Source organism: Octopus bimaculoides, chromosome 22 (assembly GCF_046866305.1).
Source record: "Octopus bimaculoides isolate indiv1 chromosome 22, ASM4686630v1, whole genome shotgun sequence".
NCBI classification, from domain to species: Eukaryota; Metazoa; Mollusca; class Cephalopoda; order Octopoda; family Octopodidae; genus Octopus; species Octopus bimaculoides.
Genome location: NC_142949.1, coordinates 31,058,666 through 31,073,011, shown reverse-complemented (window position 1 = coordinate 31,073,011; position 14,346 = coordinate 31,058,666). Strand labels below are relative to the sequence as shown.

Genomic DNA, 14,346 nt, shown 5'->3' with positions numbered 1-14,346 from the left:
TTCCTTTATTTCCTTCTAAATTACTTATTCAATGTTTTTCAACAAAGCCTTCTACATATTTCAGGAAATGTTCGTTCGTTGGAAAGATTTACGTTTGAAATATGCAAAAAATATAATTGCATGCAGTGGGGGTGAAGAACAAATGTTTTGTTTGATATCCAGCTAAATATATTTCTTGGATAGTTAATTCTTTTCTTCGGTTCGAAATGTATACTACAGTAACAGTAAAAATATCATATCACATGTTATATGTTCTTACATAATTCATCGAATACAGAATGGATTTTTCTAGTGACTTATTGAAAAACAAAACAAAATAGTATATGAGATTTGAGAATAGTTAAACATTTATTTTTCTCATTAAGAAATGTTCTATTGATCAAACATCTTTAGAATTTATAGTTTGCATGTAAAAATCTTTGCCGACACATCGAGCATAATTAATCTTCGCTGATGAGCAAAAATAAAAGCGAAACTCCCCTCATCTTGCCTGCTAACAGAGAACATGTTGTTCAGCTCCATCTATCGATCTCTTCCTGGAAGTGTCGTGGGGGTGGAATCCTCAGGCATCTCGTCTGTCAGAAGCAAACGTCACTACACTTTAAAGTTGGATTCCCAAGTGTGACCAAGTGAGGTTTTGGATATTATCCAACAATCTTACTGATGAACTAAGCCCGTGTCTCTTGCCAGTTGGTTCGGCTTCAAAAATCCGTCTGCATCGTTCTAACCATATGTCCGTAGTACTGAATCTATGACTTCTCAATGCAGAGAAGTATTGGATCGACCTGGAGAGCCTTCCAAATCTCCGAGCAACGCAACCTCCTGAGTAACATTAGTGCAGGGACCCTTCGGTGGAATCCCATTTTAACCGATCGTATTCGTGCTGGAACACTTTCAGTTGTTTCCCAACATCCGTGACCACAAGTGAAGGTAAACACTGAAAACAAATTGAAGATAACAAGCTTGGTTTATTTGCCAACATTTCATCTCCTGAGAATCTCGCATGTTTATCCGATTAAAACGTAAATACAATATGTTAAATCAAGAAAATCTTGTAATTATTCTTCTTTCACACACACACACACACACACACACACGCGCGCGCGCCAGTTGCTGTGTGGTAAAACGTTTGCTTTCCAGCCACATAATCTCGGGTTCAATCCCACTGCGTAGTATCTTCAAATACTGTCTTCTACTATTGACTCGGGCCGGCCAAATCACTGAGAATCGATTTGGTGGACGGATACTGAAAGATGCCTGCCCGGTATATATATATATATATATATATATATATATATATGGCGATTGATAAACAATCTGTTGGCGCCTCAAAGAAGCAATGTGCTTGAAGTTTCAGATTAAAGCTACTTCACTTATTTAGCAACACTCTTTGAGAAATATCTGAATGCAGTAATTTTTCGTTTGACTTTCTTGACAGATATATATCCTCTCTGTATTGTGTGAAAAAATAAATACAAGGCTAGACAACAGAATATACAAACAAATAACTCTTACACCATCAATCACCAGTCATCAATCATTAATACACTTGTGACCTACATGAGCACGAAATCGTTATTTGCATCATCGCATCGCATCGCCGAAGATGGTGTCGTTGAATACCCCGGAGCCATATTTTTGGCAATAACATACGACAATTCCCTCGACATCTTATTTCTAGACGAAAAAAACATACGTGAAGGAATTCACAAAATGTTAAATCTTTATTGGTTTTTCTTCTAATATTCGGTGAATAGTTTGACAACCATAAATTCCTATTTATTTTTCCTAAATTTTTATGCGTTTTTATCCTATTTTCTTCATAAACTTTACAACTAATAGATTGTATTATGTGTTTCTTTCCACCAGTTCAAATTGTGTTATATTTAACCTTTTATCATTTTTATTGATATATTTCTTGCGTAGATATTTTTCTAAATATTCTCTTCTTTGGAAAACAATACACCAAAATTGACTTTTAATACTCGGCTTCCTTCGTATGTGAAAATGTTCTCAGATTTAAATAATACAGTAAATAACTGCTAAAATATTTAATGTGCTGAGCAAAATAACTTCAATCAATGAAATCTATATCTGCATCATGATATCAAACGAGGGCAAGGGAGATAACTGAAAATAAAGCTAAGTAATGGATCAACGCACCCACGTTTCTATTTTATAAAATGTGATGAAGGAAGATTTGTCTGATCTTTGGCTGATGAGCATTTCGCCATTGTATTTGTGTCAAGCAAAGGCTATACATGGCAATAAAGGCTGTATACGCATGCGTTTAGTGTCCACCAGAAACACAAGGACAAAAGAAGATACATACCAACGCACATTTTAAAAAAAAAGCACACACACACACAGAGATTTTAGAGGATGTGATATTTTTCATTGAAACTGAATAATATTGTTTCTAATATAGGCCCAAGTCTAACAATTCTCAAGGAAAGAATTAATTGACACTATGGAATCCATTACATGAATGTTACTATATTTTACCAAACTTGGAGACATAAGACGTAAATCTGACCTACACAGGATACGAACTCAGAACATAAAGAGCCATAACAAGTATCGCGAAGCAGTTTTCTGACGCTCAAACTATTCTGCCATTTTACCTTCGAAGAATCGTCCATACATTTATCAGCCCGCAATGTTCAGAAGCTGGAATTTTCTTTTGTTATCTCTAACTAGAATCCTTTTATCGTACTCGTGGGGTTATTTTAAAAACTGGACGCCATGATACTTTTTCTTGGTTTGTCGTTTTGTCTGTGTCTTTTCGCCGAGCGCACTCAGCGTATTTGAAATCTAAGTATGTTGCTGATCCACTCTACTGAAACCTTGTCAATTTTTAATTTATCTTCTATCTACCTCCCTTCACTTTCTGTTTCACCTACCAATTGGTTCCAAGCGATTTTTGATGTCTACACTCGACGAAAGAAGGTGTGTGGCCTAGTATGTACGGTGTAACACTTACAATATCGCACGAGATCGTGGTTTCGATTCCCGGTCCGAGCAGTGCGATGTGTTGTTGTCTAAAAGAATTCATTTCACGTTGCTCTAGTCCACTCAGATTTAAATGTGTAGTCATTTAATGTTAGTTATCTTCTTTTCTTCCATATATTATCGCTTTTTCACGTCTAAAGCAGCTACTTCTTGCACATTTTAAAGAGAATTAACTAATATTTATAATTATGTCATTGATAATGTTATTGAAAAATTGCATTTGGAACACCATCAGCATCGGTTACAACACTAAGAACAGCAACAACAGAAACAGCTATAACAACAAGAACAACAATGGTATTGCCACTACCACAATTACCACCACCAGCACCACCACTACATTTCATTACAACAATGGAAATAATAACATCGATGTTAACAATCATAACATCATTGTAAACTACGTCATCACAGAAAACATCAACATTAACAACAGCAATAATACTAGTAACAACAACAACAATAACATGAAAATCTCCATCATCAGAAGCATTATTAGCAATGACAACAATAACGATATTAACTGAACAGTGTTCTCAGTAATATACAGAAAAGAGAATTTTAATATCGAATATAAGCTATATAAGAGCTTCGGAAATATTATATTGCGAAAAATCTTATTAATTTATAATTTATTGTTCATTTATCATTGCTACATTTTAAATTTCTATTTTATATCATCGAGGCAAATTATTGTGTGTGTGTGTGTATGTAAGGGCGGTTGCGTTCGTATATGTATACGTTCTTCCATTTAATCTTTCTCTCTCTGTTGCTTGATTTCTCTCTCTCTCTCTGTATATATATTCATATTTGTAGTTTGCACACACACACACACACACACATACACACACACACACACATATATATATATATATATATATAATATGTATTTATATTCATATACACATATATATTCATACATATACATATATATATATATGTACATATATATATATTTGTAGTTTATGTGTGTGTGTGTGTGTGTGTATATATTTATATATATATATATATATATATATATTTGTAGTTTATGTGTGTGTGCATATATATATATATAAAGAGAGAGAGAGAGAGAGAGAGAAAGAGAGAGATGCATACGCACACATATATATATACATATATACGCATGTCTGAATAATTATACAGGCACGTGTGCATATGCAAGCATCCAGCTAGTCTGTATATTTACATTTTATTACATAGTATCGTATATTCACGGTAATCTATGATATCACATGATTCCGCAAAACCCAGCAGTTTTTTGTTTTTTTTTTTACATTTTAGTTTTATAGAAAATATGATTATTCAGCACAAGATTTTTCTCCCCAACCCATAAACCTCGACACTTCACAGCAAGAACATGCCTAACACCTTCATCTTGATTAGTATGAAATCTCCATCGTTATCAGCCTCACCACCAAAATGGCTGCCAAGATACAACTGCAAACGACATCCATCCATTATGAAGTCGTACATTAACATATCAGGCACGTAATTCTCTCCAGAAGATATCTCTGATTATTTGATGTATTATTAATTAGAAATATTAGGTGATTATGCAATGATTAATACACAGTTAAACACACACATACTCACACGCACAGACACACACAGACACACACATGTGTGATCAAGTATGATTCTCACTCAAAAGATCAGTGTTCATTTCCATGGGACAAGAGATTTCGCACAGTGCATAATTCTGGGTATGTATGCGGAACAATAAAAGCATGCAAAATTTTTCCGAAGTTCAACATGTTATCAAAATTCTAGCTCCTTTACACTTTTCAGTTCTTATAAATAGAAGAGAACATGTAAATATCGGTATGTATGTATGTATGTATGGATGGATGGGCCAAAAGTTACGCAACAAGATTAGAACTCGTAGAAATATTGTAACATAATTGAAACGATAAATGCTCTGGTGCGTGACTCTTGGTTCACGTATCACATACATAGACAGAGTGAGAGAGGCAGCGACAGACAGAGGCAGACACAAACAGATAAAAAGAATAATATATAGACAGTTATGTATGCATTTAGTTCGATAGACAGATAGATAGACAGACAGACAATGCTTCGTCAATAACATTTGACACCCGGGTATATTTTTAAACCTGTAAATCATAGTTTCCTCTCAAGTATTGATTAATTCATTCATATAGACGCAGATTCCTTCTCTGACATTTTCATTCCTCTTTTATTCCTTCTCTCCTGCACCATCCCTCTTATTCCCGCTCTCTTGAATCTTCCTCTTTTTCTCAGTCACTCACTCATTTATTCACTCTCGCTCTATCTCTCTTACCTTTAGCGATCTTTCCTTCTTTCTCACTCTCTCTCTCTCTCTCACACACACTTGCTCTCTAGCTGTGTATTCACATATAGAAGTGCCTTTTATTAAAAGGATTTTGGTCTAGTCCAACGTTATCATGTTCAAGTGAACTTCTGTGTTAACGATAAGTGTATAACATTGTCTTTCGTGACAGTGCACACTGTGAATGCGGAGATTATTTGATGCGTATCACTCTGTAATAATATCTGACAGGACATGTTTTCTTGACAAAGTAAGGCCAAACTGGTTGTCAGATCAAATTACCATGAGAAAAAGCCCTTCGCTCACCGAACTAATGCAGCAGCAAATAGCTTGCTATGCTCGCGCGTGACCGAAATGGTTTCTCCGCAATCAGTGGCATTTAGAAAATGAGCTCTGAGATTGAGAATAAGGTATGATCAGAAGACTAATATAAATGAAAGGAAGGAAACACATATATACAAACACACACATATATATGTTTGTGTATGTATATATAGATGTGTTTGTGTGTGTGTATCTGCGTACACATTTGTACCAAAGGTTATTGCTGGCTCACTATAGTTTCATTCGGTCAGGGATTTTATACAAATTGACAAGTCACACACACACACATAGAAGCATGAAAGACACACAGACACATATGTGCATGTATATGAATACATGTGTGTGCATTTGTGTGTTTGTGTGTATTTGTGAGTGTGCGTGTGCTTATAAACAGCTAGGCACAATATATTACCATAAAAGAAAAAAAATTATTGTTGCTAATTGTGATTGAGGGTGCCGAAGCACCTATATTTCGAGAAATAAGAGATTAAAACACTTAATTCTGTATGAAACGCACAGTATATATATATATATATATATATATATATATATATATATATATATATATATATATATATATATATATATATATATATATATATATATATACATACATACATACATTTATGCATAAATTTATACATAAATATATGTATATAAAGTGAAAGAAGTGATTTTTTAAAATTCTCAATCGCTGAATAATGCTAATAATATAGCCTGAACAGGATAAACTACCCCTATTTTGCAGAGAAAAGTGTTGGTGGCTAGCTGTGGACTCGAACTCACATCCCCGTGATTACATGTCACGATGCTTTGTAATCATGGGGATGTGAGTTCGAGTCCACAGCTAGCCACCTACACTTTTCTCTGCAAAATAGGGGTAGTTTATCCTGTTCAGGCTATATTATTAGCATTATTCTGCAATTGAGAATTTAAAATCACTTCTTTAACTTTCTAAAAGACATCTCAATGCTTCTAAAAGCAAACTTCGTTTCTTTATTAACGTTTGTCGTAATTTGAATTTAACATATGTATATATGTATAAATGTATGCATATATACATACATATATATATTTACTTACCAATGTGTACATTTATATTCATATGTATATATATATATATATATATATATATATATATATATATATATATATATATATATATATATACCTACACCCGGACAGGTGAGATAATCTTTCCATCGTTAAAATGGCTCTTCCCACGAACACAAATAAAAAATTTTTGGTGAGGATAGTGGCGGACGGAAAACAAGACAGGGAAACGAAACGGTGAAATAAACAAACAAAAAGAAAGACTGTACAGCCAAAATGTACATATTGGTAAATATATATATGTGTGTGTGTTGGCACTCCGTCGCTTACGACGTCGAGGGTTCCAATTGATCCAATCAACGGAACAGCCTGCTCGTAAAATTAACGTGCAAGTGGCTGAGCACTCCACAGACACGTGTACCCTTAACGTAGTTCTCAGGTATATTCAGCCTGACACAGGGTGACAAGGCTGACCCTTTAAATTACAGGCACAGAAAAAATATACATTAATTTCTAATTTTGTAAGCAATAGTAAATATATATTATGCCCGTATTTTTGTATGCTGTGTAAATTTATGAAATATAAGCAAATGAACGAAATAGCACATGTATGGAACTGCTAATTTAACGGTAAATACCACAATAATTATTACAGAGAGACAAAGAATTTTATGTCTTACCTTGCAACTTCAGCGATAATTATCATCCGGTAAATATGTATTGTTTTAAAGGAAACGAATATAAAATTTTGTATTGACACTGGCCAACTCACACTTCAGACATGTCAGTCGTCCACAAAGAATATAAAACAAGCAACACACAACAAGGAGAAAGAGACAAAAATAAAATAACGCATGTCAATTTTTTTTTTCTAAAAACGTCCAATGACGTTAACTGGAGTGTGGGGTTCGAGTAGAGTTCATTCCACCTTTTGATTTATCATTACCATTTTTTTCGTTCGATTTTATTTTTCCTCCACTTTTGTGTTTTTTCTGTCCTTGTGTTGTTCCCTCTGTGTTTCGACCCTGTGTGGTTAAAAAAAAATTAATTCGTCAGGTATGTGTATGTATGTGTAGATGTGTGTGCGTGTGTATGTGTGTGTGTTTAATAACGTACCGTATATAGTATGTATGTACTTTTGTACAGACATACAGACATACATTCTCATTTATATATATATATATATATATATATATATATATATATATATAAACATATGTACGACGGGCTTCTTTCAGTTTCCGTCTACCAAAATCCACTCATAAGGCTTGGGTCAGCCCGGGGTTATAGTAGGTGCCACGCAGTGGGACTGAACCCAGAACTATGTGGTTTGTAAGTAAGCTACTTACCACACAGCCACTCCTGCCCCTATATATATATATATATATATGTGTGTGTGTGTGTGTGTGTGTGTGTGTGTGTGTGTGTGTGTGTTCATGAACGTATGTATGTATTATATAGACACATACAAACATACATACACACAACTAGATGGAATTTGTTGTCTTTAGTTGTGAAGTGTGGTTAATATATTTACATAGAGCGAGATGGAGTGTAATGATCGTAATTTTGAAGAAGTGTTTCTTATTAAATATTAACTCAATATTTGCGACAAAGTACCTTAAGGAACGTTTTGCATACCAAATAAAAATGAAATTTGTTTTCTGCTATGTAATAAGTGAACTTGAAAAACTTCGATTAATAAGAATTAATAATGTATTTCATAGACAAAATTCCTTGAGTTATTTGAGATCTGAAAATGTAACTGTTAACACAAAGTTCTGTTAATGATATTTTAAAGTGGGATTTACGTAATTGAAGGTAAATCAAATTAATATCTCCTTAATATTTATAATGTAATGGATTATATATGGACGGAGATGAAAATAAAATTTAATTCATGATAGGAATATTTTTAAAAGCTTTAAGTAATGAGAGAGAGAAGTTCGGCGAAATGTGTAAGGTGATAAAAGATATTATATTATTTTACCTAGGTTGATTAATGCTTGTATTATATTTCGAGAAAGATACCCCTTACCAAATATAAGATATAAAATAATAGATAGGTTCATGTAATTATATCATCGTTAGCATAATTATTACATGAATGATTAAAAATATAACTAGAAATAATTATATTATGAAATACATTGACAGAAATGCCCCAAGATAAGTTGTTGTTGTTGGTTTATCTAATGCATGCATGATTCCGAAGCATAAGATCCATTAGGGGTAGTGATTACAAAGCGGTCTGAATTTGAGAAAAGAATTTTGTTATTGACTGATACTATTCCAAGTATTTCAGCAACGCATAAGTCATATCTAAACATGTTTTGTTCGTTTTGTGACTTCATTACCGACGTGTAGCCTTCACTATACTTAGCGAAACGGTCATGGAAGAACCATTGAATAACTGTACAGCAGTCGGCATAGAGAGATAATTATTTTTCGAGAATAAAGGAATCAAAGCTAACATACCCTTGAAAAATTAACTATGTGGTGTAATAATAATAATAATAATAATAATAATAATAATAATAATAATAATAATAATAATAATAATAATAATAATAATAATTTGCTCTCATGGCTTCTGACCTCAAATGATTGGAAGTGTTATCATGTACATTGTTTTGTCTTGGTATAAAAGATGGGCTAGAGCAAATATACTGCTTAATATCACAGATTTGCTTGTCAGTTGGTTGACCTTAACCAGTTGAGCATGTCCCTTGGTGGCTGACGATATGTGCATCTCTGATCATGAGTAGAAGTAGTAGAGGAGCATCATAGCCATGTGTTGAGAGGAATTCTTTGGGGTTTGAATAATTCACTTTTGGAAACAAGGGGATTTTCATCAACATCCTTAAACAAACCATATTCAGGGACCTTTTGAGCAGGATAGGCTACTCAACCTGAAGAAAATTCTAACTAGATCCCACCTGCGAGGTCATGCACTGTTTATCCTGATATGAGATCGCCATGTCGCGCACGTATGGTTGTGATGCATGTGCCTGGTGTACCCTTATCAGACGGGTAGTCATGATGGGTATAATGGGCTTCTTATATTTTACCCCAGTGTCACTTTGATGGCATGCACTGCTCTCTCAATAATAATAATAATAATAATAATAATAATAATAATAATAATAATAATAATAATAATAGTACAAAAGCATGTCAAATTTATCACCCTTACTTGCAAAAAAAAACATATTAGGTAATGGCTAATAACGTTCTCGTTTTCATTTATCCAAGAAATAGATCTTGTTAGATCCTTAATATACTTTGCATTCTGTTAACACTAACTTAACTACATTATTTTATATGAAAATGGCGTCTCTGTAATTTCTGGTTGAAATAATTTCGCTCTTGTCAAAAGAAAAAAAAACGACTTAGGACACAGCCTTTCAGTTTCCGATGTGATTAACAAACATTTTATTAGAAAAATTGAGAAGGATAGATATACTGACAACGACATTACATACAACTGCATATGCATGCACACACACATACATGAATCCGTACGTGCGTACATATATATACGCGTAGAATCCTTTTGCAAGAACTCCATCACAGAGATGTATAATGATTCGAGATTTACTTTTTACTTTCCACAATTTATTATTATTATTTTTTTTATCCATTTCAGATTTCTCTTTGATGTTTGAATACAACAGAAAATTGTGGCAACATTGGAAGAAAATGAAAATTGGGATTCAAATGAAAACTCCGGAAGAAAAAAAAAACATATTTTAATCAATTGGAGTTCATTTTATGTATTTTGACATAAAGTTACGAATCAATTTCTGATTTTCTTTCTTAGCCTTTGATACATTTCTCTTTCCGTATTTATTTAGAAAATCAATTTGGGATTATTTAAACAAAAGGATAAAAATATAGAAAGCTAAATTGTAATGCTTATATCTACATCCATGAAGTCTTTTAAGTATAATCCTCTGTTTAATATAGTTTAAGATGTGATTGTTGTTTTACATCTGTATCACAAAATAATATGGAAACTTTAAGTGACGTTCACCATTTTGTGTGCAGCCTGCATTTATATTCTACTTCACCTGTTTACTTCTCAAATAAGTAGTTTCACGTTCGATCACTCTGTGCAGCATCTGGACAATTTATGTTCTATCACAGAGTCAGTTCGACGTAAGTCTCTGAAGGAAATCTCGTCAGAAAATATGCAGAAGTATGCCAGAGAAATTACACCATTTCTTGAGTGAGATATCGAATACACTCATTCCTTTAATACAGTTATATGGTCGCTCTAAAAGTTACTGTTCTTTGCTACACCTGAACACTTCATCTGATTTTTGAACTTCTTTCATCCTTCCCCGGAATTTTTGTCCGTTATTTCCCAAATTTTTACTGGATATCAATGTTTCAACCAACCACCTCACTCGCACCGTTACCACTACGTTTTATAAGTTCTCTGACCACCACTACTATTTGGAATTTTCCTCCTCCAACATCATCTACATGAAATATGCCATCCTTTATTCTTAATCTCTCTCTCTCTCTCTCTCTCTCTCTCTCTCTCTCTCTCTCTCTCTCTCTCTCCATAGTCTGTGTAGCTGGAACTACCCCCGTAGAGACCTGGCAAAAATACACATCACCCATTCCCTTTATTCTACGGCGAAAACTCCACCCTACTCTAGCCAACCCTCACTCAAGCCCGCCAAGTCGACCGCAGATTCCTCTTGCACCCCGCTCATCTCATTCCCAACTTCATTCTTTTTCTCTCATTTTCTTCCACTCAATACTGCTATCTCTCTCTCTCTCTCTCTCTCTCTCTCTCTCTATCTCACTCTCTCTCTCTCTCTCTCTCTCTCTCTCTCTCTCTCTCTCTCTCTCTCTCTCTCTCTCTCTCTCTCTCTCTCTCTCTCTCCCTCTGTCACCTCTTACATTAACTATTCCTTTCCTTCCCTCCTGCGTGCTCGTACCTTATAAGTTCATAGGTTTTTCTTTTCTTTTATCTCACAAAGAACTCAGAATACTATATGGAAGATGAACTAGTGCGGTCAAACACTGACATATACATATGCATACAAATTTATTCACAAAACACTCATAAATACGCGCGCTTACACATTCACTCACACAGAGAGGACTCCACGATTGTGACACTCTCACATTACTAATATGTATATACTCACATCACCACAACTAGAAGCACCACAATTATTTACATAGGCACACTAATACCGTTCTTTTGTCTCCAAACATCCCATTAGCCAACCTCCCAGTCTCCAGTCATTCATTAGTTGACCTGCTTGTACACAAACGCACGCACGCATAGACACACTCACAATGCATATTGAGTGAAAGAGACATTTCTGCTTCCATATGGCGTACATCCAAAGGCGTACATCCAGACACATTTTCACAAGCTGACACAAGAACTTACACACAGGGATTTCTGTATATTACATAATACACACAAAACTTACATACCAACGCATACATATACGCAAAAATGCACCACTCATACACAAACGACTTGAATCATTTCACGACCAACATATATACGAACACATGGATACACACATAAAGATGCACACATAACAGGCATACACAAAACACATACACATGCAGTCACAAACACTGAGAAACACATGATGCACAGCGAACTCCACACACATGAACTGCATTTCCAAATCCGTCATACATTAGTGCATTCATATAAAAACATAATAGGACACACTGACACACACGCGTATTCTGGGGTTCGCACTTCTGTCTTTAAACACACTATTCAGTTTCTCCTTCCAATTTCCGGTCAGTCACCGGCCAGCACAAAGCTCTTTCAAACGGATTGCAGTTCTTAACTTTTTCTCCATTTTTCCTTCTTTCTTCTTCCTGTTTCTCCTTTCATTTTTTTTTTCTTTCTTTCTTTTATCTAGTTTCTTATTTTTCTACTTTCTCCAGTTTTCTCTTTCTGTAGAATGAAAACGTCAGAAACATTATCACAATTAACTCTTTACATTTCCTCGAGCAACAAGCTAATAATATTGATTGTGAACTTATCCACTCTTATTGGTCATACCGTTTATTTATTCATTTTCTTTTTCTGCTATTTTATATTTTTGTTCTTCGTTCTCACTCATCCTTTCTTGTCTTGATATACATATATACATATATATATATATATATATATATATATATATATATATATATATATATATATATATATATATCGATAGATAGATTGATGTACATACACACACATATATATATATATATATATATACATATACACACACACATATATATTTATAGATATATATGTATGCAAATACATACATACAAATATGTATATGTATATGTGTGTGTAGATATAGTTATATATACATAAATGCACTACACGTTCACACACACACATAGATGTGTGTGTGTGTATGTGTATATATAATATGAGTTGGACGTGATAATTAGCATATATCAAAAATATAACATATTGTCAAATACCATACTCATAATAAATGCTCAAATATTATGTGTAAAATAATCTCAATCATGACATGTGTGGTTCGGATAAATTGTCAATAACATTATAGTTTACACCGAGATTGGGTTTGCCTTTAATCCTTTCGAGGGTGATTAAAAGTAAGTACCAATTGAGCATGGGGACTGATGTGTTCGACTTACTCCTCTTGCCTTGTTGCCAATTTTTAGACCCAATAATATTCCAGTTTATCATTTAAATATATATGAACATTATTTACATTATTTACATTTGACGGATATTCGTCCTCATCTTGTTTGTTGTTAACACAACGTTTCGGCTGATATACCCTCCAGCCTTCGTCAGGTGTCTTGGGGGAAATTTCGAACCTGGGTTCTCATTCCTATCGATGTTACTATTATTATTATTATTATTATTATTATTATTATATTATTATTATTATTATTATTATTATTATTATTATTATTATTATTATTATTATTACTATTATTAATCAGGTCGCTGCCGTGAATCGAACCCGCGCTCTTAACCACTACGCCATATGCCCGTTGTGTTAACAACAAACAAGATGAGGACGAATATCCGTCAAATGTAAATAATGTAAATATTGTAAATAATTCCTCATCTCATATATGAACATGTTTAGATATGCAACTATTTAGTTGGCACTCCGTCGCTTACGACGTCGAGGGTTCCACTTGAACCGATCATCGGAACAACCTGCTCGTGAAATTAACGTGCAAGTGGCTGAGCACTCCACAGACACGTGTACCCTTAACGTAGTTCTCGGGGATATTCAGCGTGACACAGTGTAACAATGCTGGCCCTTTGAATTACATGCACAACAGAAACAGGAAGTAAGAGTGAGAGAAAGTTGTGGTGAAAGAGTACAGCAGGGATCGCCACCATCCCCTGCCGGAGCCTCGTGGGGCTTTAGGGTGTTTTCGCTCAATAAACACTCACAACGCCCGGTCTGGGAATCGAAACCACGATCCTATGACCACCAGTCCGCTTCCCTAACCACTGGGCCATTGTGCCTCCATTGCAGACATACATACATACATACATACATACATACATACATACATACAAAAATGCCTTGTTGTTGATGTTGAAATTCCAATAAAGGAGCCTTGAATTTATGTTAAAAACCGGATCTTTCTCT

At 34.2% G+C, this 14,346-nt stretch overlaps 1 long non-coding RNA gene across 1 annotated transcript; it reads right to left on the bottom strand.

Annotated features, from left to right (window-relative positions):
* Positions 1 to 324: 324 nt before the first annotated feature.
* On the bottom strand, positions 325 to 7,518 carry LOC149131432 (uncharacterized). The gene is made up of 2 exons (XR_016237863.1): positions 7,384 to 7,518; positions 325 to 937 (listed from the first exon to the last, which is right to left on the bottom strand). It is a non-coding gene; the product is annotated as an uncharacterized LOC149131432 (long non-coding RNA).
* Between the last annotated feature and the right edge of the window lie 6,828 nt (positions 7,519 to 14,346).